The sequence below is a fragment of the Eumetopias jubatus genome, unplaced genomic scaffold, assembly GCF_037043125.1.
Source record: "Eumetopias jubatus isolate StellerSeaLion01/CBP00866 unplaced genomic scaffold, mEumJub1_p1.0 scaffold_6, whole genome shotgun sequence".
Taxonomy (NCBI): domain Eukaryota; kingdom Metazoa; phylum Chordata; class Mammalia; order Carnivora; family Otariidae; genus Eumetopias; species Eumetopias jubatus.
The window spans coordinates 105627678-105650203 of NW_028274812.1; the positions used below are offsets into that span (position 1 = coordinate 105627678).

A 22526-nucleotide genomic window follows, 5' to 3' on the forward strand; every position below is an offset into this window, starting at 1 on the left:
GTGAGTCACACCTCACACAGTGAACCGAGGTAGCTGGTAGATGTTTGTTTTGAAGTGTGTGCTTTTCATGTATTCCTAGTTCAGCTGGGTGCAGTTTTTTGCATTCACCTTGTTTCTTGTGGAGGAAATCTCTCATAAATGAGCAAATGTGAAATTTTAGTTATACCATTATTCCCTAATTTATCGATTGCACTGGAATAAATTTACATTTTCAAAAGAAGTTGTACAGCAGAACTAACATCTAGTGACTTTGGGCACATTACTTATCCTCTTGGAGCCTTGATTACCTCATATGTAAAATAGGGTTAATAGTATTCGCCTTCTAGGGCTTGAGGGAGGGTGAAGTGAATGTAGGCATGCTTGTTGGGAAGAGAATATTTGTTAAAAATTGAAGACTTTCCTATAACCTCTCTGCTCTGCGGGAAGCCCGCTTCTCCTCTCCCACTCCCCCTGCTTGTGTTCCTTCTCTTGCTGTGTCTCTCTTTGTCAAATAAATAAGTAAAATCTTTAAAAATAAATAAATAAATTGAATAAAGAAAATCTGGCCCAATTAAGGTGTCAGTCATTGATGCAAGTTAATCAAGGCTATTTTTAGTTCACCCAGTCTTGAAGCTCTCAAGGCAAACCCTCTTTTATACTGCTCATTAGGCACTGTATTATTGCTCCCCATCCTGTACATCCCAACTGTTCAGCCAGCTATTAGAGGTGAGTAAAGGAAACAGTCAACAAAACAAAGAGGCAACCCACAGAATGGGAGAAGATATTTGCAAATGACACTACAGACAAAGCACTGATTTCCAAGATCTATAAAGAACTTCTCAAACTCAACACCCAAAAAACAAATAAGTCAAAAAATGGGCAGAAGACATGAATAGACACTTCTCCAAAGAAGACATACAAATGGCTAACAGACGCATGAAAAAATGTTCATCATCATTAGCCATCAGGGAAATTCAAATCAACACCACACTGAGATACCACCTTACACCAGTTAGAATGGCAAAAATTGACAAGGCAAGAAACAGCAAATGTTGGAGAGGTTGTGGAAGGGGAACCCTCTTTGGAAAACAGTGTGGACGTGCCTCAAAAAATTAAAAATAGAGCTACCCTATGACCCAGCAATTGCACTACTGGGTATTTACCCCAAGGACACAGATGTAGTGAAAAGAAGGGCCATATGCACCCCAATGTTCATTGCAGCAATGTCCACAATAGCCAAACTGTGGAAAGAGCTGAGATGCCCTTCGACAAATGAATGGCTAAAGAAGATGTGGTCCATATGGTTCATATTGTATATTCCATATACAATGGAATATTAGCCGTCAGAAAGGATGAATACCCAACTTTTACATCAACATGGTTGGGACTGGAGGAGATTGTGCTAAGTGAAATAAGTCAAGCAGAGAAAGTCAATTATATGGTTTCACTTATTTGTGGAACATAAGGAACAGCATGGAGGACACTAGGAGAAGGAAGGGAAAAATGAAGTGGGGGGGAATCGGAGTGGGAGACATGAACCATGAGAGACTATGGACTCTGAGAAGCAAACTGAGGATTTTGGGGGTGGGATGGGGGGATGGGGGGATGGGTTAGCCCAGTGATGGGTATTAAGGAGGGCACGTACTGCATGGAGCACTGGGTGTTATACAAAAACAATGAATTGTGGATCACTACATCAAAAACTAATGATGTAGAGTCCAGGGTGGACCTGCGACGAGCAGAGGAAGCAGCTCAAAGGGGCTGTCCCAGACATTCGGGAGGACTAGGCTAAGAACTGGAGGTGTCGTGAAAACCACCGCTCAACCTAAACCAAAATGGGAAAGGAAAAGACTCATATCAACATCGTCATCATTGGACACATAGATTTGGGTAAGTCTACCACTACTGGTCATCTGATCTATAAATGTAGGGGGATTGACAAAAGAACTATCAAAAAATTTGAGAAGGAGGCTGCTGAGATGGGAAAGGGCTCCTTCAAGTATGCCTGGGTCTTGGATAAACTGAAAGCTGAACGTGAACGTAGTATCATCATATCTCCCTGTGGGAATTTGAGACCAGCAAGTATTATGTGACCATCATTGATGCAGGACGCAGAGACTTTATCAAAAACATGATTACAGGCACATCTCAGGCTGACTGTGCTGTCCTGATTGTTGCTGCTGGTGTTGGTGAATTTGAAGCCGGTTTCTCCAAGAATGGGCAGACCTGTGAGCATGCCCTTCTGGCTTACACACTGGGTGTAAAACAACTAATTGTTGGTGTTAACAAGATGGATTCCACTGAGCCACCCTACAGCCAGAAGAGATACAAGGAAATCATTAGAGAAATCAGCACCTACATTAAGAAAATCGGCTACAACCCTGACACAGTAGCATTTGTGCCAGTTTCTGGTTGGAATGGTGACAACATGCTGGAGCCAAGTGCTAACATGCCTTGGTTCAAGGGATGGAAAGTCACCCATAAAGATGGGAATGCCAGTGGAACCACACTGCTTGAAGCTCTGGATTGCATCCTGCCACCAACTTGTCCAACTGACAAGTCTTGCGTCTGCCTCTCCAGGACGTCTACAAAACTGATGGTATTGGTACTGTCTCTGTGGGCCAAGTGGAGACTGGTGTTCTTAAACCTGACATGGTGGTCACCTTTACTCCAGTCAGTGTTACAACTGAAGTAAAGTCTGTTGAAATGCACCATGAAGCTTTGAGTGAGGTCCTTCCTGGGGACAAGGTGGGCTTCAATGTCAAGAACATATCTGTCAAAGATATTCGTCGTGGCAGTGTGGCTGGTGACAGCAAAAATGACCCACCCATGGAAGCAGCTGGCCTCACGGCTCAGGTGATTATCCTGAACCATCCAGGCCAAATCAGTGCTGGATATGCACCTGTGCTGGATTGTCACACAGCTCACATTGCTTGCAAGTTTGTTGAACTGAAGGAGAAGATAGATCGTTGTTCTGGAAAAAAGCTGGAAAATGGTCCCAAGTTCTTGAAATCTGGTGATGCTGCCATTGTTGATATGGTTCCTTGGCAAGCCTGTGGGTGTTGAGAGCTTCTCTGACTCTCCTCCTCTGGGCCGTTTTGCTGTTCGTGACATGAGTCAGACGGTTGCTGTGGGCATCATCAAAGCAGTGGACAAGAAGGCCATTGGAGCTGGCAAGGTCACCTAGTCTGCCCAGAAAGCTCAGGGGGGCTAAATGAATATTATCCCCAATACCTGCCACCGCAGTCTTTTTTTTTTTTTTTTGACAGAGACAGCGAGAGAGGGAACACATGCAGGGGGAGTGGGAGAGGGAGAAGCCGGCCTCCAGCAGAGCGGGGAGCCCCATGCGGGGCTCGATCCCAGGACCCTGGGATCATGACCTGAGCCGAAGGCAGACGCTTAACGACTGAGCCACCCAGGCGCCCCCTTGGCACCACAGTCTTAATCAGTGGTGGAAGAACCGTCTCAGAACTGTTTGTGTCAATTGGCCATTTAAGTTTAATAGTAAAAGACTGGTTAATGATAACAATGCATCATAGAACCTTCAGAAGGAAAGGAGAATGTTTTGTGGACATTTGCTTTGTTGTGTGTGTGTGTGGCAGTTTTAAGTTACTAGTTTTTAAAATCAGTACTTTTTCATGGAAACAACTTGACCAAAAATCTGTCACAGAATTTTGAGACCCATTAAAACAAAAGTTTAATGAGAAAAAAAAAAAACAACTAATGATGTATTGTATGGTGACTAACATAACATAATAAAATAAAATAAAATAAAATAATAAAGTTGAGTAAGAAACAAGAAAAAAATACTTTTTAGACAGAATACGACTCCATATTGTTTCACCAAAATTCTTAATACACAATAATTGGTAAATGTAAAAGAAGTTACTTTATAAAGTTAGAAAAATTTTGATTTGTATTTTTATTGCTAATTACTTACATGTTATTTCCCCAAATAATGTTTTAAATCATTAAATTTTACCTTTGATCTTTAGTTTATAATAATAATTATATAATAAAAATAGGGGCCTTCATCTTGATTGGATATGGATTTAAAAACAATCTGGTCAAAAATGGGAAGACATTTAACCAGCATTGGGTTTAAATGCTGTAGGTAGTGAGTTTTTTTCTTCTAAAATTTCAGAAGATGGTAATGATGCCCAGATATATCAATCATTAGGTGGAGTGTTACTCTCTGACACTAGAGTTGAACTTAATGTTGCAGTAAAAATACACCTGACAATATTTTTTACTTAGTTGTTAATGCTGCTTTATTGAAGTATATTTTGCATAGTGTAAAAGTCACTATTTTAAGTGTTTAGTCCTTTTTTACATAAATTTATGGGTATATATATCCATCACTATAGTTCAGTTTTAGCCATTTCCCATCCCCCCCAAACTTATTTTATCTTGTTTGCAGCCTGATTCCCAGGATTATTGATCTCCTTTCTATCTCTGTAATTTTGCCTTTTCTTGATATTTCATGTAATTGAATCACATTCATGGAGTATTTTCCATGTGGCTGCTTTCATATAGCATGAATTTGAGGTTCATTCACATTGTAGCATGGATCAGTATTTCCTTCATTTTCATTACTAAAGAGTATTCCCCTGTATGGACATACCACATTTTTCCCCATTTACTAACTGATGCACATTTGGATTATGTTTACTTTTAAGAACAGTGCTGATATGAGCATATGCATACAGTTCTTTGAGTAGACATATGTCTTCTACTCTCCTGGATGGATTCCTTGGAGGGGAATGCTGGGTTGTATGGTAAGATCATGTTTAAATTCTTAAGAAAATGTCAAACTGTTTTTCTAAAGTGGTTGTATTGTTTTATATTCACACCAGCAATATATAAGGATTCCATTTTTTCCACATCCTTACCAACACTTGTCATTTGTCTGTCTTTTTGATTATGGCTATGCTAGTAGGTATAAAGTGATATCTCCTTTTGGGTTTGTTTTGGATTTCTTTAATGACTAACTATATTGAACATCATTTCATTATCTTATTGTCCATTAATATATCTTCTTTGGAGAAATGTCTATTCAGATCCTGTGCCCATTTATTAATTGGATTGTTCATCATCTTACTCAGTTTTAAGAATACATCTTTATGTATTCTGAACTCAAGTCCATCAGATATATATTTGTAGATATTTCCCATCTGTGAATTGTCTTTTCATTTCCTTAAAATTGTCTTTTGAAGTGCAAACATTTTCCATTTTAATCAAGTCTAATTTATCCATTTTGTCTTTTATTGCTGGTGTCCTGTGAGTTGAATGTTTAATATTCGCACACTTAATGTAAGTATAGTAGTTATCGTGGGATTTACACCTTCTATTTTGCAGTTTGTTCTCTGTCTCATGTCTTTATTTCTTGCTCCATGCCTCCTTACTGTCTCCCTTCTGTGAAATATTTTTTAGTTCACCATTTTAGCTTCTTTGTTCATTTTGTAGACTATTTTTTAAAAATACTTTTTGTGGTGGTTCCAGGAACTGCAATATGCATCTTTACTTATTACCATTTATTTCAGAAATACTACCTTAATTCTAGTAAAATATAGAAACTTTATTCTAATACACAGACATACCTCATTTTATTGCACTTTGTGCTTTATACATAATGCATTTTTAACAAATTGACGGTTTGTGGCCACAGGTCTATCAGGGCCATTTTTTCCAACGTTTGCTCCCTTCATATCTCTGTGTCACATTTTGGCAATTCTCACAATATTTCAAACTTTTTCATTATTATTATATTTGTTATGATGATCTGTGATCAGTGATGACTCATTGAAAGCTCAGATGGTTAGCGTTTTTTAGCAATAAAATATTTTTAAATTAAGGTACTGACATTTTTTAAGACATAATACTATTGCACACCTACTAGACTACAGTATGGTGTAAACATAACTTTTATATGTACTGGGAAGCTAAAATATTCATTTAACTAACTTTATTGCGATATTCACTTAATTACAGTGGGCTGAAACTGAACCCACAATATCTCTGAGGTAAGTTTGTGTATCCTTTTTTCTCCCCTCCTTTGTTCTCTTGTCATATAAATTATATTGCTATAAACTTAGTGCACAGTGTTATAATTATTACTTTTTCATAATCTTATGTCTTTTAAAGAAGAGAAGAAATGAGAGCTTGTATATTTGTAGGATCTTTTGTATTTACCCACATATTTGTCATTTTTAGCATTCTTTTGCTAGATTTGAGTTACTGTCTTATGTCACTTCCCATCTTTTTTCTTCCTGTTAAATAAAATTATATCATTAAATATATTACAGTCCTTATATGTTAATATAATTATATTCTTTATAATGTATAAGTTAAAATTAAATTAAAATATATTTTTATTGAGCTATAATTAACACATAACATTGTATATGCTTAAGGCATACAATGTGTTGGTTTAATACATTTGTATATTAGAATATGATTACCACTGCAGCATTAACTAATGGAATATGATTGCCACTGTAGCGTTAACTAATGCCTTTATCACTTCACACTATTACTATTTCTTTTTTGTGGTTAGAACAATTAAAATCTAGTTTCTTAGCAGCTTTGAAGTCTATGATACAGTATTGTTGCCTACAATCACTATGCTGTGCATTTAATCTCTAGGACGTACCTTATCTACTAGTGACAAGTTTGTATTATTAAACATCTCCCCAGTTCCCATTCCCCCAAGTCCCTGGTAACCACCATTCTGCTGTTTTCACAAGTTTGGCTTTTATAGATTCCACATATTAATAGTACCATCTAGTATTTGTCTTTATGTGTCTGACTTACCTCAGCATAATGCCTTGGAGGTTCATCCATGTTGTCGCAAATGACAGAATTTCCTTCCTTCCTTATTGCTGAATAATATTCCATTGTATATATGTACCACATCTTTTTTATTCATCCATTGATGGACACTTAGTTTTTGTCCGTATCTTTGGCTATTATGAATAATGTTGCAATAAACATGGGAGTGCAGACATCTCTTCGAGACCCTGTTTTCATTTCCTTTGGTTGTATGCCTAGAAGTGGAATGGCTGGTAGTTCTATTTTTAATTTTTTGAGGAATCTGTCCACTGTTTCCCATAGTGCTGCACCAGTTTACATTCCCACCAACAGTGTACTTATGGGTTTTCTATTCTTCACACCCTCACCAACACTTCTCTTGTGTTCTTGTTAATAGTCATTACAACAGGTGTGAGGTGATACCTCATTATGCTTCTGATTTGCATTTCCTTAAGGATTACTGATATTGAACATCTTTTTGTATGCCTGTTGGCCATTCAGATGTCCTCTTCTGAAAAATATCTATTTAGTTCCTTTGCCCATTTTTTTAATCAGATTGTTTTTATGTTATTGAGTTGTATGAGTTCTTTATATGTTTTGGATATTAACCCTTTATCTGTTTGCAAATATCTTCTCTCCTTCCATAGGTTGCCTTTTCATTGTGTTGATTGTTTCTTTTGTTGTGCAGAAGCTTTTGAATTTGACGTAGGCCCACTTGGTCATGTCACTTTCCTTTCAATCTGAAAGATTTGCTTTAGTATTTCTTATAAGGTAAGTCTGCTAGCAACATCTTCTCTCAATCTTTGTTTATCTGGGCATGTCTTTATGAAAAATGGTGTTGCTGGATATAGATTTCTTGATTGGCAATTTTTTTCCTTTAGCACTTTGAACATGGTATTCCATTGCTTCTTGCCTTTTTTTTTTTTTAATGTAAAGTTATCTTTTAGTGTTATTGTGATTCTCTATATGGCACCAGTCATTTTTCTTCTGGCAGTTTTATAATTTTCTCTTTTTGGGGGGCATATAACATGTCTAGGTATGAATGTCTTTGAGTTTATTCTACTTGGGGTTTGTAGAGATTGGATGTGTTGATTAATGTTGCTTTTTGTTTTTAAATCAAATTTGGTTTTCAGCCATAATTACTTTGAATATTGTCTTCTTCTTTCCCCTCATTTTTTCTGGGACTCTGTTTACACTTATATTGGTGTACTTGATATTATATGAGGTTCTGTTGATTTATTTTATTGTCATTGTTTTTCTTTTTTAGAATGGATAGTAGATTTAAGTTCAAATTTACTGATTCTGTATTTTGACAGGTCAGATTTGCTATTGAACCACTCTAGTGAATCATTCATTTCAGTTATTGTAGTTTTCAACTTCAGAATTTTGATTGTTTTTTAATAATATTTCTTTATGATATTCCATTCAGTAGATCATTGATGTCATGCTTGAATTCTCTGAACGTGGTGGAACATGTATATAATTAATTTATAATTGGTGCTTTGTAGTCTTTATCTGTTAAATCCCACATAAAAGGACATTCAGAAGTTGTTTCAATTGACCTCTCTTTTCCCGAGTCAGTAGGTTACACTTTTGTGTTTCTTTATGTCTCATAATTTCTTTATGTTGAACACTGGATGTTTTAGATAATATTTTATAGCAATTCTAGATTCTAATATTTTTTCCCCTGAGGGTTGTTGTTGTGGTTCTTTTTGTGTGGTTAGTAATTATTTAGACTAAACACCAAACTGTGTGGCCCCTGATGTCTCTGTTTAGTGTCTTCTGATTTGTTTCTTTAACCATCTTTATTTTTAAACCTCGCCTATTAGGTGTTTTCCTCTGTTTTCTGCTTAGCTTCATCTTTAATCAGTTATTGGTCAGAGATTATGCTCAAATAGTTGGAACCAGTATGGCTTCCTCTCTCTGGTTATAGATCTGTGCTGATTTAGGAAGGATATTCAGTGTTTAGGCTATTTTAAGTTTTTCCTGGCTCTTATTTTCCACTGTGCTCTGTTCTATCTCCTCTGTGTGTTAGCTCAGGTTCTGTTTTCTAAGAATGTATGAGTGGCTTGCACCATTCCAGTCTCTGCTACACATAAATCAACCTCAGTCAGTGCAGGATCTTTGGCGATCTCACCTGGCCCCGTGTGGCTGTCTCACCTCCCAGAATTACCTATTAAGTTTCTCACTTGCCTGCCAGGCTGTTGCTTGCCTGAAAAAGACCCAATACTTCAAACAGATGGAAACAGTGGCTTCCCCTTCTTCCATGTGCCACTAAGATCACCATTTTAACTGACAACACTTTAAATCAAGTGACCCCCTCTTTGACAGCAGCAGCTAAACTTGCAGTTATCACATTATGCCTTGCCCTAATTGAACTGCTGCACATGCAGAGCTGGGGTTCATGAGAAGCCCCAGGAAAAATCGTCACCAACTGATGCCGTTCTTACTCCAAGTTCAGTGGTTTTTATTAATAACCGTTTGTCATTTTGTTGTAAGCCTCGGGTTGATTTTCTGAGGGCTGAAATGGTTGTTTTTGACAGTTGTGTTAAGCTTTATGGTGTTTTGGGGAATGGGGAGGGACTTGTTGCCCTCCTATCATGCAGGAGTGAATCTGCATTTATGTTTAAGTATGTGGTGCTGTTTATTTTCCAAACTAAAATGGTTCAAATATGACAGATCATCAGTAATTCACGTTTTCATGGTTATCTTCTCTCCTTGTCTGAAATTCTGTATTTGAGGGGGAAAAAATCCCACTGTGGAAGAAAATGACTCCCTTAATTCATATTTCAAAACACTTTTTGAGGTTAGGACTGCAGGAGACTAAATATGTGGGTTGAATATCTGAACAAGTGGTATATAGGGTATTAGCAAGAAAAAAAGCACTTTGTGTCAAATCATTCATTGTTCAATTTCATAACTTTGATATTGCCTGCTCAAGATAAGCCTGTCCTAACCAGGCTGAGCATTTAAGTAGAATTGGGCTGAAAGTAAGCAGATGAAGATTAGAACTGTTAAGTATATGTGTTTATGTTCACTCTCAAGAGATTACTCTTCTCTCTCACTCCTTTATTATCCATGGGATGTGATGTTTGTACTGGTCAAGAGCCCCTCGGGATGTGGAGTTAGACAGACATAGATTCTAACACCACCTTTGTGTTCCTGTATAAGTTACATGACTAGTGTAAGTCTCAGTTTTCCTTTTGTAAAGAGATAAGAGTAGTATCATTTTTGTGTTTTGAACTATATCATTTCTATTATTGTTAGGGTTCTATTAATGTCTAGACCAACACTTCTCTAAGCAGGAGTGTTGAATCGTTTTTGCAAAGTAGATTTCTGTAAGAATAGAATCATGTGTCTGTTGGCCATTTGTATGTCTTCTTTGCAAAAATGTCTATTCAGGTCTTCTGCCTATTTTTTTTTTTTTTGGTGTTGAGTTGACAAGTTCTTTTTATATTTTGGATATTAACCCCTTATCAGATATACCATTCATTAATATCTGCTCTCATTCATAGGTTGCCTTTTTGTTTTGTTGATGATTTCCTTTGTTGTGCAAAATCTTTTTGTTTTGATGTAGTCCCACTAGTTTATTTTTGCTCTTGTTTCCGTTGCCACAAGAGATCTATCTAGAAAAATGTTCAGTATCAGAGAAATTACTGCCTGTGTTCTCTTTTAGGATTGTTACAGTTTTAGGTCTCATATTTCGGCCTTTAATCCATTTTGAGCTTATTTTTGTGTGTGGTGTTAGACAGTGATCCAGTTTCATTCTTTTGCATGTAGTGTTCCCAGCACCATTTATTGAAGAGGCAATCTTTTTCCCATTGTATATTTTTGCCTTCTTTGTCATAGGTTAATTGGCCATATAAGCATGTGTTTATTTCTGGGCTCTCTCTTCCGTCCTATTGATCTGTGTCTGTTTTTGCACTAGTACCATACTGTTTTGTTTACTACAGCTTTGTGGTATATCTTGAAATCTGGGATTGTGATACCTCCAGCTTTGTTTTACTTTCTCAACACACACATAAAAAGATGGCTCAACCTCAATAATCAGGGAAATGCAAATCAACACCTCAATGAGATATCACCTTACTCCTGTCAGAGTGGCTTGTATGAAAAAGACAAGAAATTACAAGTGTTTGCGAGGATATGGAGAAAGAGGAATCCTCATGAACTATTGGCAGGAGTGTAAATTGGTGCAACCACTATGGAACCCAGTATGGAGGTTTCTCAAAGAATTAAAAATAGAAATACCATATGATCCAGTAATTCTACCACTGGATATTTATCCAAAAAAAACTTTTGAGAAGCTATATTGCAGCCCTCTGTTTATTGCAACATTATTTACAGTAGCCAAGATATGGAAACAACCCAAGTGCCTATCAGTAGATATGAGTGGATAAGAAGATGTGATACATATGTATACACACACACATATACATACATATACCACATACATACTTACAAACATACATAAAGTGGAATATTACTCAGCCATAAAAAGAATGAGATCTTGCCATTTGCAATGTGGATGGACCTGGAGGGCAATATATTAAGTGAAGTAAGTCAGACTCGAAAAGACAAATACTGTATTTCACTTATATGTGGAATTAAAAAAAAACAAATGAATAAACAAAGAAATGCAGAATCACTTCCATAAATACAGAGAACAAACTGATGGTTGCCAGAGAGGAGGGAAATGAGGGGGTAGGCAAAATGGGTGAAGGGGAATGGGAAATCAGGTCTCCAATCATGGAATAAATAAGTCATGGAAATAAAAGGCACAGCATAAGGAATATAGTCAGTAATATTACAGTAGTGTTGTATGGTGACAGTTGGTAGCTCTGCTTGTGGTGAGCATAGCACATTGTTGAATCAGTGTTTTGTACACCTGAAACTAATGTAACATGGTGTGTCAACTCTACTCACATAAACCAAGTTTTAAAAAACTAATCAATGATCATTTAAATCAGCTTGCAGTAATATATAATAATAAAATAAGGCATGTAATCATTTGAAAAATAAAATTACTTCCTATATTTACTTTTATGAATCCGGGTGGACTCTTTTACATACCACCTGAAAATTTATTTTTATGAATTCAGAGGGGTCATTTTCCATTGGGTTGTTCTAAAGCATAGCATACTGGTGTTTTTGGATTTTTTCCCCCCATGAACAATCACTTAATAAAAAATAAATGCTGATCTGCTAAATCTTTTATAGAATTATTAGTAAAAATTGCAATCAAAACTTAACACACTGTATTTCAGATAATTTAATATGTAAGATGATTGGTTTCAGGAAAGGTCCAGTAGTCAAAGAGAAATATAAGAAATGAAAAAAGAGATCTCTTTTTCTATGCTATCCTGTCATTCATTTCCTTGGCTGGGTTTTGGACTAGACTATCAGGTATTATGTAAAACATATAAAGTAGGTGAAATCTGTGACATTGTTATGCTTTTGTTTCAGTGTAATAGATTCAGACATGGAGACATTTTGAAGTCTTATTTTGCAACAATCTTCAGTGGGAAAATGGAATTGAAAAAAGCTTTACTATTGTCTTTCAGTCTGTGTATCAAAGTTAATGAGAGGTTTGCAAACAATCTAAAGAGGCAAAACTTCCTACCTCTCAGTTTGGACTGCTTCCATAGAATATAGAGATCCAATTTTAGAGGATATTTGGAATTGCCAGTATCTGGGGTGGAAAATAAAGACAACATTGTTCCCACCATCCTAAAATGTCTGGTCACATAATTACAATGAAATAATACTTAACTAAAGCTATAATTTACTTGTTCTTCTCTATTTCACATTGGTTCTTGGGAATAATATTTATTCTGTATGTTTAGCTAGACTGAAGTAGTTGAAAAGTGAAGAGTTAAGAAGAATACTAGATTTTGTTCTTTTACCCATAATTTTACATTGACATTATCTTCCAACAATCTGAAGATATTTTTATATATGATGTAAGATTGGGGGCTAACATTTGTATCCCAAATTGCTCTTCAGTTTATTAGTATCAATAATGGAATAGTCCATTCTTTCCTCATTGATTTGAAAACACATGTATTATTTGTATATATAAATGATGATGTTGCTGTATTCTATTTCATTTGTTTGTTTATTCATTGAGCAAATTGGTCTTGAATACCTACTGTGTAGCTGGCATTATCTTACAAAGTAGGAATACCTTAGTAGTTGAAACGGCCACTAAATAAATGTTTTACATGTAAAATTGCTAGTATTATAAGTACCACAAAGGAGAGGTTTTTAATTCTGTGAAAACTTACTACAAAATATTTATCTTTTCTTGAATGTACTTTTTTGAGTATAGCGTAAGATAGTGCTCTCCTTGTTGTTCTATTGCAAAGTTTCTTAGCTAATTTCACACCTTTTCTTTTCCAGATTAGTTTAAACATTTTTATTAGTTCCTGTTGAATTTGTATTGAATTTTTGGGTTAACTTTCTGACAGTCAGCATCTTTGTAATAATAATACTTTGTATCAAAAAGTATATGTTTCTCATTTCTTATATTTTCTTCTATTCTTTAAAATATTTCTTCTATTCTTTAAAATTTTTATTGTGGGGCGCCTGGGTGGCTCAGTTGGTTAAGCGACTGCCTTCGGCTGAGGTCATGATCCTGGAGTCCTGGGATCGAGTCCCACATCGGGCTCCTGGCTCAGCGGGGAGCCTGCTTCTCCCTCTGACCTTCTCCCCTCTCATGCTGTTTCTCTCTCTCTCTCTCTCTCTCAATAAATAAATAAAATCTTTAAAAAATAATTTTATCGTGGCAAAATACATATAATGTAAAACCATCTTAACATTTTTAAGTGTACAGTTTGGTAGTATTAAATACATTCCCATTGTTGCACAACCACTTCCATCATCTATCCACCATAACTCTTCATTTTGTGAAAGTAAACTCTGTACCCGTTAACCAATAAGTTTTCATTTTCTCCTCCCCCAGCCCCTGGCAATCACTTTTACCTTTTCTGTCATTTTGATTTTGATGACTCTAGGTTCCTCATATCAGTAGAATCATACAATATTTGTCTTTTTATGACTGGCTAGTTTCATTAGCTTAATATCCTCAAGGTTCTTCCATGTTGTAGCATATATTGTAGAATTTCCCATCTTTTTAAAGCTGAATAATAATAATCCACTGTATGTATACAAGCACACCTCAGAGATAATGCAGGTTTGGTTCCAGACCACCATAATAAAGTGAATTTTGCAATAAAGTGAGTCAAATGAATTTTTTGGTTTCCCAGTGTATATAAAAGCTATGTTCACACCTTAATGTAGTCTGTTAAGTGTGAGTAGCATTATGTCTAAAAAACAATGTATAATATCTTAATTAAATACTTTATTGCTAAAAAATGCTAACTATCTCTGTGCTTTCAGTGAGTCAAATCACTTATCACAGATCACCATAAATATAATCATAATGAAAAAGTTTGAAATATTGTGAGAATTACCAAAATGTGATACAGAGACAGGAAGTAAGCAAATGCTGTTAGGAAACTGATAGACTTCTGGTTGACATAGAGTTGCCACAGACCTTAATTTCTTAAAAACTCAGTATCTGTGAAGCACAATGAAGCAAAGCGCAATAAAATAAAGTATGACTCTGTACCACATTTTGTTTATGCTTTCTTGCATAGATGGACACTTGGGTTCTTTCATGTTTTAGCCATTGTGAATAATGCTGTTGTAAATATGGGTGTACAAATATCTCTTTGAGACGCTCTTTCAGTTCTTTTGGGCTTATACTAAAAGTAGAGTTTGTGGATCACATAGCAATTCTCTTTTTAATTGTTGGGGAGCACAATACAATTTCCCATAGCAGCTGTATCTTTTAAAATCTTCAATAGTGCACATGGGTGCCAACTTTTTTATATCCTTTCCAACAGTTGTGTGCGTGTTTTGTTTACATTTTTTAATATTAGCTCTCCTAATGGCTGTAAGATGTAATGATTAATGATATTGAGCAGTTTTTCATGGCCATTCCATCTTCTTTGGAAAAATGTCTATTCAAGTCCTTCCCCATATCTGAATCAGCTTGTTTGCTTTTGTTTTTGAGTTTTAGGAGTTCTCTGTACATTCTGGATGTTAATCCCTTTTCAAATAAATGCTTTGCAAATATTTCATTTCATTCCGTAGGTGGCTTTAGTAAAAAAAAATATTGTCCTATTGATATTGTCCTCTGATGTGCAAAATTTTTGAATTTTCATGGAGTCCAATTTGTCTGTTTTTTGTTACTTGTGCTTTTCCTGGATATGTCCAAGAAATCATTGCCAAATTCAGTGTTGTGAATCTTTTGTCCCAAGTCTTCTTAAGAGTATAATTGTTAATTATGTCCTTGATCCATTTTGAGTTAATTTTTGTATAAGGATTATGGTTTGGGTCCAACTTCATGCTTTGCATGTAGATATCCCATTTTTCTAGCATCATTTGTTGAAAAGACTTTTCTTTCCCCACTGAATGGTCTTGGCATCCTTGTCAAATTAACCATATATGTGAGGATTTGTTTCCAGGCTTTCTTTAATTACTTTTAAGGAGGGATTTTTGTCATTGTGCTTTGCTTTCTAAATGTTTTACAGTTTGGGTAGGCCCTCATTTTGAGCATTATATCTCTTTTTTTTTTTTAAGATTTTATTTATTTTGAGAGAGAGAGAGACAGCGAGAGAGGGAACACAAGCTGGGCGGGGGGGGGGGGGGGAGTTGGGTGGGAGAGGGAGAATCAGGCTTCCTGCCAAGCAGGGAGCCCAATGCAGGGCTCGATCCCAGGACCCTGGGATTATGACCTGAGCCAAAGGCAGATGCCTAACAACTGAGCCACCCAGGTGCCCTGGGCATTATACATTCTTTTGTGTTTAGTAGATTTTTTTTTTGTAGTGAAATGTATAAATTTGTGTGTATGTTCTATAGCTATTTTCTTTGTGGTTACCCTGGGAAATGCATTTAAAATCCTAAAGTAAAAACATTTGTTATTGAATTTATACCACCTTAACTTCAGTAACACACAAAAACTCTGTTCCTTTACAGCTGCACCACACCCCTTTTGGTTGTTCATGTCTTCAAATTACATTTTTATACATTGTGTGCACAAAACCATAAACTAATAATTTTTAAAAATGCATTAGTCTCTTAAGTTATATAGAATAGAATATTTTGAGTTAAAAACTAAAGTTACAGTAGTATTGAGTTTACACTGATTGTTTCTTTTTCTTTAAATTAGTGTCTTAAATCATGTAGATAACAAAAATGGATAGCTACAATAATGCCAGTTTCATGATTTCCCATGTATTAACCCTTACTGGGATTTTTCATTCCTCCATATGGCTTTGAGTTACTGTCCATTGTCCTTTCATTTAAACTTGAAGGACTCCCTTGGGCATTTCTTGCAGAGCAAGTCTTTTGGTTATGAATTCCCTCAACCTTTGTTCATCTGGGAATATATTCATTTCTTCCTTACTTTTGCAGAGAGTTAAGCAGTATAATGGTTTCCTGGTTGACAGTTTTTTTTTTTTCTTTGAGCATTTTGAACATATTGACCTACTCTGATTTGGCCTCCAAAGTTTTTTTTTTCTTTTTTCTTTTTTTTAATGTTCAATTAGCCAGCATACAGTACATCATTAGTTTTTGATATAGTGTTCAACGATTCATTAGTTGTGTATAACATCCAGTGCTCAGTGCCAGTGCTCTAAAGTTTTTGATAAGAAATTTGCTGATAATCTTATTGAAGATCCCTTGTATATCATGATTTGCTTTGTTAAGATTCTCTTTTTGTCTTTGAAAGTTTTATTGTAATTGTGTGGGTCTCTGAAGTCATTTTACTTTGAGTTTGTTGAGCCTATTGGATGTTTATATTCATGTCAAATTTGGGAAGTTTTCAACCATTATTTCTTCAAAAGTTCCCTCTGCTCCTTTCTTTCACTGTTCTTCTCGGACTCTCTCAATATGTATATTATTGACTTTGTGATGTCCCTTTAGTTCCTTAGTTTCTGTTCATTTTTCTTCTTGTGTCTTTTCTAAAACTTTCCTTGGGCATTCATAGTCACTTTAAAATTTCCTCTACATATAGAATTGTTTTTGCATGTTCTAGTCCTTAAAGTTTGGCTCCTGAAAGGGAAAAAAAGAAAAAATGAAGGGTTGGGGAGAAGAAAAGGACCCCAGCTCTTTAAATCCCCTGGAAGTCACTTTAGCCAGAGGATGAGGTGCTTGCAACAATGGGGAAATAAGCTTTTTTTCCTTCTTTTTTTGTAAAATATTTATTCAGTATTGTTTATCCTCAAACAATGAATGCTTCATTATGAAGAAAGAAGTTTATGTTTGTAGAACCCATTGCAGGTTATGTAGCAGTTGGAACTTTATATGAGTTCTGTAGGATAGGCAGGATGGTGTTTGGTTTATTTTTTTAAAGGAGAAATCAGGGCTGAAGTAATATTTTTATTCATTTATTAATGGAATACACCTGAAAGTAGTCATTGAAAGACCAGTATTTTTGTTTCATCTCTCATGAGGCATATTATCTTGGCTAAGTCACTCCTTAGGACTTTGTGAAATTAACATTTGTTAAGTGGAGCACAGGATTCTAGATCATGAACCATGATTCAACAACACCACAAGAGAAACTGAAATAAAGACATTGATCACAGGTCTTGGAGGAAGTATCTGGTATACCTCAAGGTCCTACATGGGCAGGTAAAGGCAGAGTGCAGAACAAAGAGAGAGTTGGGACCTAGGACTCATGCTTTTATTAGGGTCCAAGAGTAGACTGTTTTGTGTTTCCTGGATTACGGCCAGATAGATCATTTCAAACCAAAAGAATGGGGTTTTGGCTACTCTCCTAGGGGTCTTACCTAAGGGGTGCATAAAGCATACAGGTGCTGGGAGGCAGGGGAGACTCTTGATCACAAGGATTGTTGGGGAATTTGTATCAGGAATTTATATTTGCTTGTGACTCTGCAGCTGCTGTGTGGGGCATGTGCTTGCATGAGGGGGCTAATGTTAGTTTAAGGTTTCTTCAGTATGCACAACATGGGTGCCTAGGCAGCAACATCATGAAGTAGCTTAGTTAAACTTTGAAATCATTTATACTTTTCTGAGATTTAATGACTTCATCTGAAAAATTAAAAGATAATATATAAGTTCTCCCTCATAAAAATTATTGAGGAAAACCACCTGCAGTCACAAACTGTTTTATAAGCTTAGTACTTTCTAAGAAATGAAATATATTATGAAAAAGTAAAATGTAAAGTTAATAGACAAAAGAAATAAATATTTAAGAAACCATGGAAATAATATCTGCTGGTTACCTAATGTAGGATCAGAATAAGCAGAAACGTGATCATACTTGGTGCTTAAGGAACAGCATTTTATATTTCAATGCAATTGAAATTTAGTATATTCATTAAGGAACTGCTTTATCTTAAATTTTTTGTGTTAAACTAATTCTTGTGACCAGTGTGTTGGTAATTTTATTACCCTATTCATTTTTTCTTGTTTTATGACTTGAATATCTAGATTGTTACTAGCTTTCAAGGATGACTTTTTGAAAAAACAAAAAGACTGAAACTTAATAGAACTATTTGTGGGTTTGGCTTATATGTATGTGGCTTATATGTATGTGTATGTATATGACTTTAATGGATTCCTTTATCAGAACTGATGTGTAGGATATTAATGTGTCTTTTTATTTTGACCATATCATTAAAAATCCACATGTATTTGAGGTGCAGTGGTTATGTATAAGCTTGAAAATGTATTAAGTTATGCTGATTTCTGGATAATAAGATATGTTATAAGAGAAAGAATAGATTCCTATTTTATTGTAGACTTTGTGCCATAAATCTGACAGAATATTGAGGGGAAAAAAACAAGTTTTTCTTTCTGTTACTTTAGTTCACTGTATCTGGAAGGATGAGACATTTAACTTTAAATCATAATACTTTAAAACATAATACAACTTTAATTATTAACTCAACAACTCTTATTCACAGATGAGGAAACTGAGATCCTTAGAGGGAGAGTGACTTAATCAGGATATGGAGCTGATAACAACAGATAGCGTTGCAAAGATAACTCAGATTCTTTGGACTCTTAGTCCACTGCTCTTTCTTGGTACTTAAACTTTTTTTTTTTTACCTTTCTTTGTCTCACATAATGTATATTCCCCTATTGAGTTTCTTTCAAGTTGAAAGGATATGGGGCTCCCTCAGATGACTTGAGTTTACAGTAAAAATTAAGAAGGAAGTACAGACACATAGACCCACTATCCCAGCAGCTACAGAGCAAGTCCTTTAAACTTGTACACAAACATTCATAACAACATTATTTATAATGGCCAAAATGTGGAGAAAAATGTCCATCAGGTGAGTTTTGTTATAGGTGAAATGATCCTGGGAAAATGGCAGCAGAGTAGAAGGACCCTAGGATCATTGTATTGTCCAATGAATATAACTAGATAACTTATCAAGTCATCCCAGATACCCCAGAAACTGACTTGAAGACTGTCAGAACAAACTCCACAACTAAAGGTAGAGAAGAGGACACATTGAAGAAGTTATGACATGCAGAGATGAGGTTTAGGAGTGAAACAGATTGTGGCCACTCTGGTGGAGAGGTATCTATTGTTGAAGAGAAGGGTGAGAGACAGACTAGCACACAGGGAAAACAAATCCCCATAGCATTTGGCTTGGAAAGTGAGAGGTCCCAAATTTTGTGAGTTCTTGAAATCAGCACGGCATAAAGCCTAGAGTTCTAAAAGTCAGCAGGCTTCACTTGGGGAGAGCCCAGAGGACATTGGGGCTGCTCTTGTAGAAAAGACAGGCAAACAGCTCATGGACATACAGCATGGAAAAGCGATCTGAAGAACACCTGGGGCACACAGTGTGGAGGCTAGTTGCTTCTCTTGGAATGCATCTCAGACTACATTAACAGAGAGAACTCTGGGAACAGAGGAATTGGCTGGTGCCATTTCCCTCCTCTGCCCTTCAGCATAAGCGCAGGCTGCCCACCAGAACCAGTGCAGTGCCAACATTCATTACCTAACTTGCTTACACCAACCCCACCCCCCACCCCCAGGAAGTTGGAACTACCCCTCCCATTCATGCTTCACTCAGTCCCAGCATGGTGGGCTCCCTCCCCCAAAGACTGCCCCAAACCCCTGCTCACACCCCATTCCCGATGTGGGAGTTTTGTGGAGCCTTGATTCTGGTGGTGGTGCCAACAGGTCTCATTTCACAAATAGACCAGAGCACACCTAGTTAAAATGTGCCCCTTTCAGGCCAGAGACCAAATACTGCCCACAACAGGCAAGGAGAGCTTCTGCAGATGGCTGGCCTTAAGGATAAATCGGCCAGGCTGAAATAGCAGAGCACATGCAGCACACCTTAGAGAAATTCCCAGAAGCACCAGGCCCTGGGGAACAGGGGACACTACACAGCAGGGCACTACAGGACTTCTTATTCATAAGTCTGCTACCCTCAAGAATAGGAGACACAACTGAATTTCCTTTTTTTTTTTTTTTAGAAGATTTATTTTATTTGAGAGAGAGAGAGAACCAAGTGGGAGGAAGGGCAGAGGGAGAGAGAGAGAATTCTTAAGCAGACTCCCTTCTGAGCATGGAGCCCAACATGGGGCTCGATCCCAGGACCCTGAGATCATCATCTGAGCCAAAATCAAGAGTGAGACTCTTAACTGACTGAGCCAACCAGGTGCCCCTGAATTTTCTAACATAGAAAAACAGGCAGAGAGACTTAGACAAAGTGAGAAGACTGAGAAATTTATCCCAAATGAAAGAATAGGACAAAGCCACAGCCAGAGATCTAAGCAAAACAGATAAAAGCAATATACCTGATAGAGAATTTAAAGTAATGGCCATAAGGATACCACTGGACTTGAGAAAAGAGTGGAAGACATGAGTGAGACATGTAACACAGAGATAAAGAATAATATAGCAGAGATATAAAGGGCTTAGTAAACAAAATGAAAAACATTCTTGATGGAATGAACAGCAGGCCAGAAGAAGCAGAGGAATGAATTAATGATATAGAAGACAGAGTAATGGAAAGTAATCAAGCTGTACAAATGAGAGAAAAAAGAATCATGCAAAAGAAGAAAAGATTCAGGGAAGTTCTTGACTCTATCAAAAGTAATAACATTCATTTTATAGGAGTCCAAGAAAAAGAGAGAGAAAAGGGGGCAGAAAATGTATTTGAAGAAATAATAGCTGAAAACTTCCATAATCTGAGGAGGGAAACAGGTATTCAGATCCAGAAGACACAGAAAATGCTCATCAAAGTGAACAAAAGCAGATCCACAGCAAGACGCTTTGTCATTAAATTGGCAAAATAGAGTGATAAAGAAAAAAATTTAAAAGCAACAAGACAAAAGAAGACAGTAACTTACAAGGGAAAACCCATAAGGCTAGAAGGGAATTTCTCAGCAGTAACTTTCCAAGCCAGAAGGAAGTGGCATGATATATTCAAAATGCTGAATGGGAAGAATCTGCAGCCAAGAATACACTATCCAGCAGGGCTGTCATTCAGAATAGGAGAGATGAAGAGTTACCCAGACAAACAAAAACCAAGAGAGTTCATGACTATTGAACCAGCCTTGCAAGAAATACTAAAGGGGACTCGTTGAGTGGAAAAGAGAGGCCAAAAGTGACAGTATAAAGGTAGTAAACACAAAAGCAGTAAAAGTGGATATTTCTGTAAAAAAAAAAAAAAAAAAAACCAGTCAAGGAACTAAAAAAATAAAAGGATATGAAATATGAGACCATAAATCTAAAATGTGGGAATAGAGGAGTAAAGAATTGGTTCAAACTTGTACAACCATCAACTTAATATAGAATGCTATATGTAGAGGAGGTTATATACAAACTCAATGGTAACCATATATCAAAAACCACTAATAAATATGCAAAGAATAAAGAGAAAGAAATCCAAATATATCACTAAAGAAAATTTAAAAAACCATGACAGAGAGAAAGACAATAAAGGATCAAAGGATATCTTCAGAAACAAACACAAAATGTCCAGAATAGGTAAATCTGTGGAGATAGAAGTTGATTAGTGGTAGCCTGGGGTAGAGTAAAGGTTAAGAGAGGAGACAGAAATGGAGAATGACTCTTAATAAATAAGGGAGGGGGTCTTTTTTAGGTGATGAAAATGTTTTAAAATTAGGTTGTGGTGATGGTTTCACAACTGTGAATATACTAAAAACCACTTAAATATACACTTTAATTAGGTGAATTTAATGGTGATGTTATTTGTATCTCAATACTGTTAAAAATAATTTTTGGAATAATCTGATGACTTAGTTGTCTTGTGATATGACACATTACTCATTACTCCAATCTTAACACTGTCAGTTTTGTGACTTAACTCCCTTCTGCTTGTTTCGCCTCATTTGTCTCCTACATTTCTCTCCATGTCTTCCTCACTTCCTCATTTAGAATTTCCCTGAAAGGGGTGATCAGACAGATTGTTTTGTTAATTGCCATCAAGAGTAGGCACCATTTCTTTCTGACATATGATATTGATTTTCCATGATGGAAATGTATTAAGTAGAAATATATATTAACTTAGAGAAAGTAATAAATGACAGCCTAACGAGAACAAAAAAACAACACAACTTGTGAAGGTGGTAGTTAAGTGGCTGACATTTGGTCCACACTGGTCAAGGACATAATAAGCTTTCAATAAGTTTTGTTTAATTTGTTTAATTTT

General features: G+C 36.2%; 1 protein-coding gene and 1 pseudogene across 3 annotated transcripts in view; both read left to right on the plus strand.

Moving 5' to 3' along the window:
• Window positions 1-22526, plus strand: part of SUPT3H (SPT3 homolog, SAGA and STAGA complex component) — a 548140-nt gene that overhangs the window by 221288 nt on the left and 304326 nt on the right. The window lies entirely within an intron of this gene.
• Window positions 1786-3166, plus strand: LOC114204640 (elongation factor 1-alpha 1 pseudogene; annotated as a pseudogene).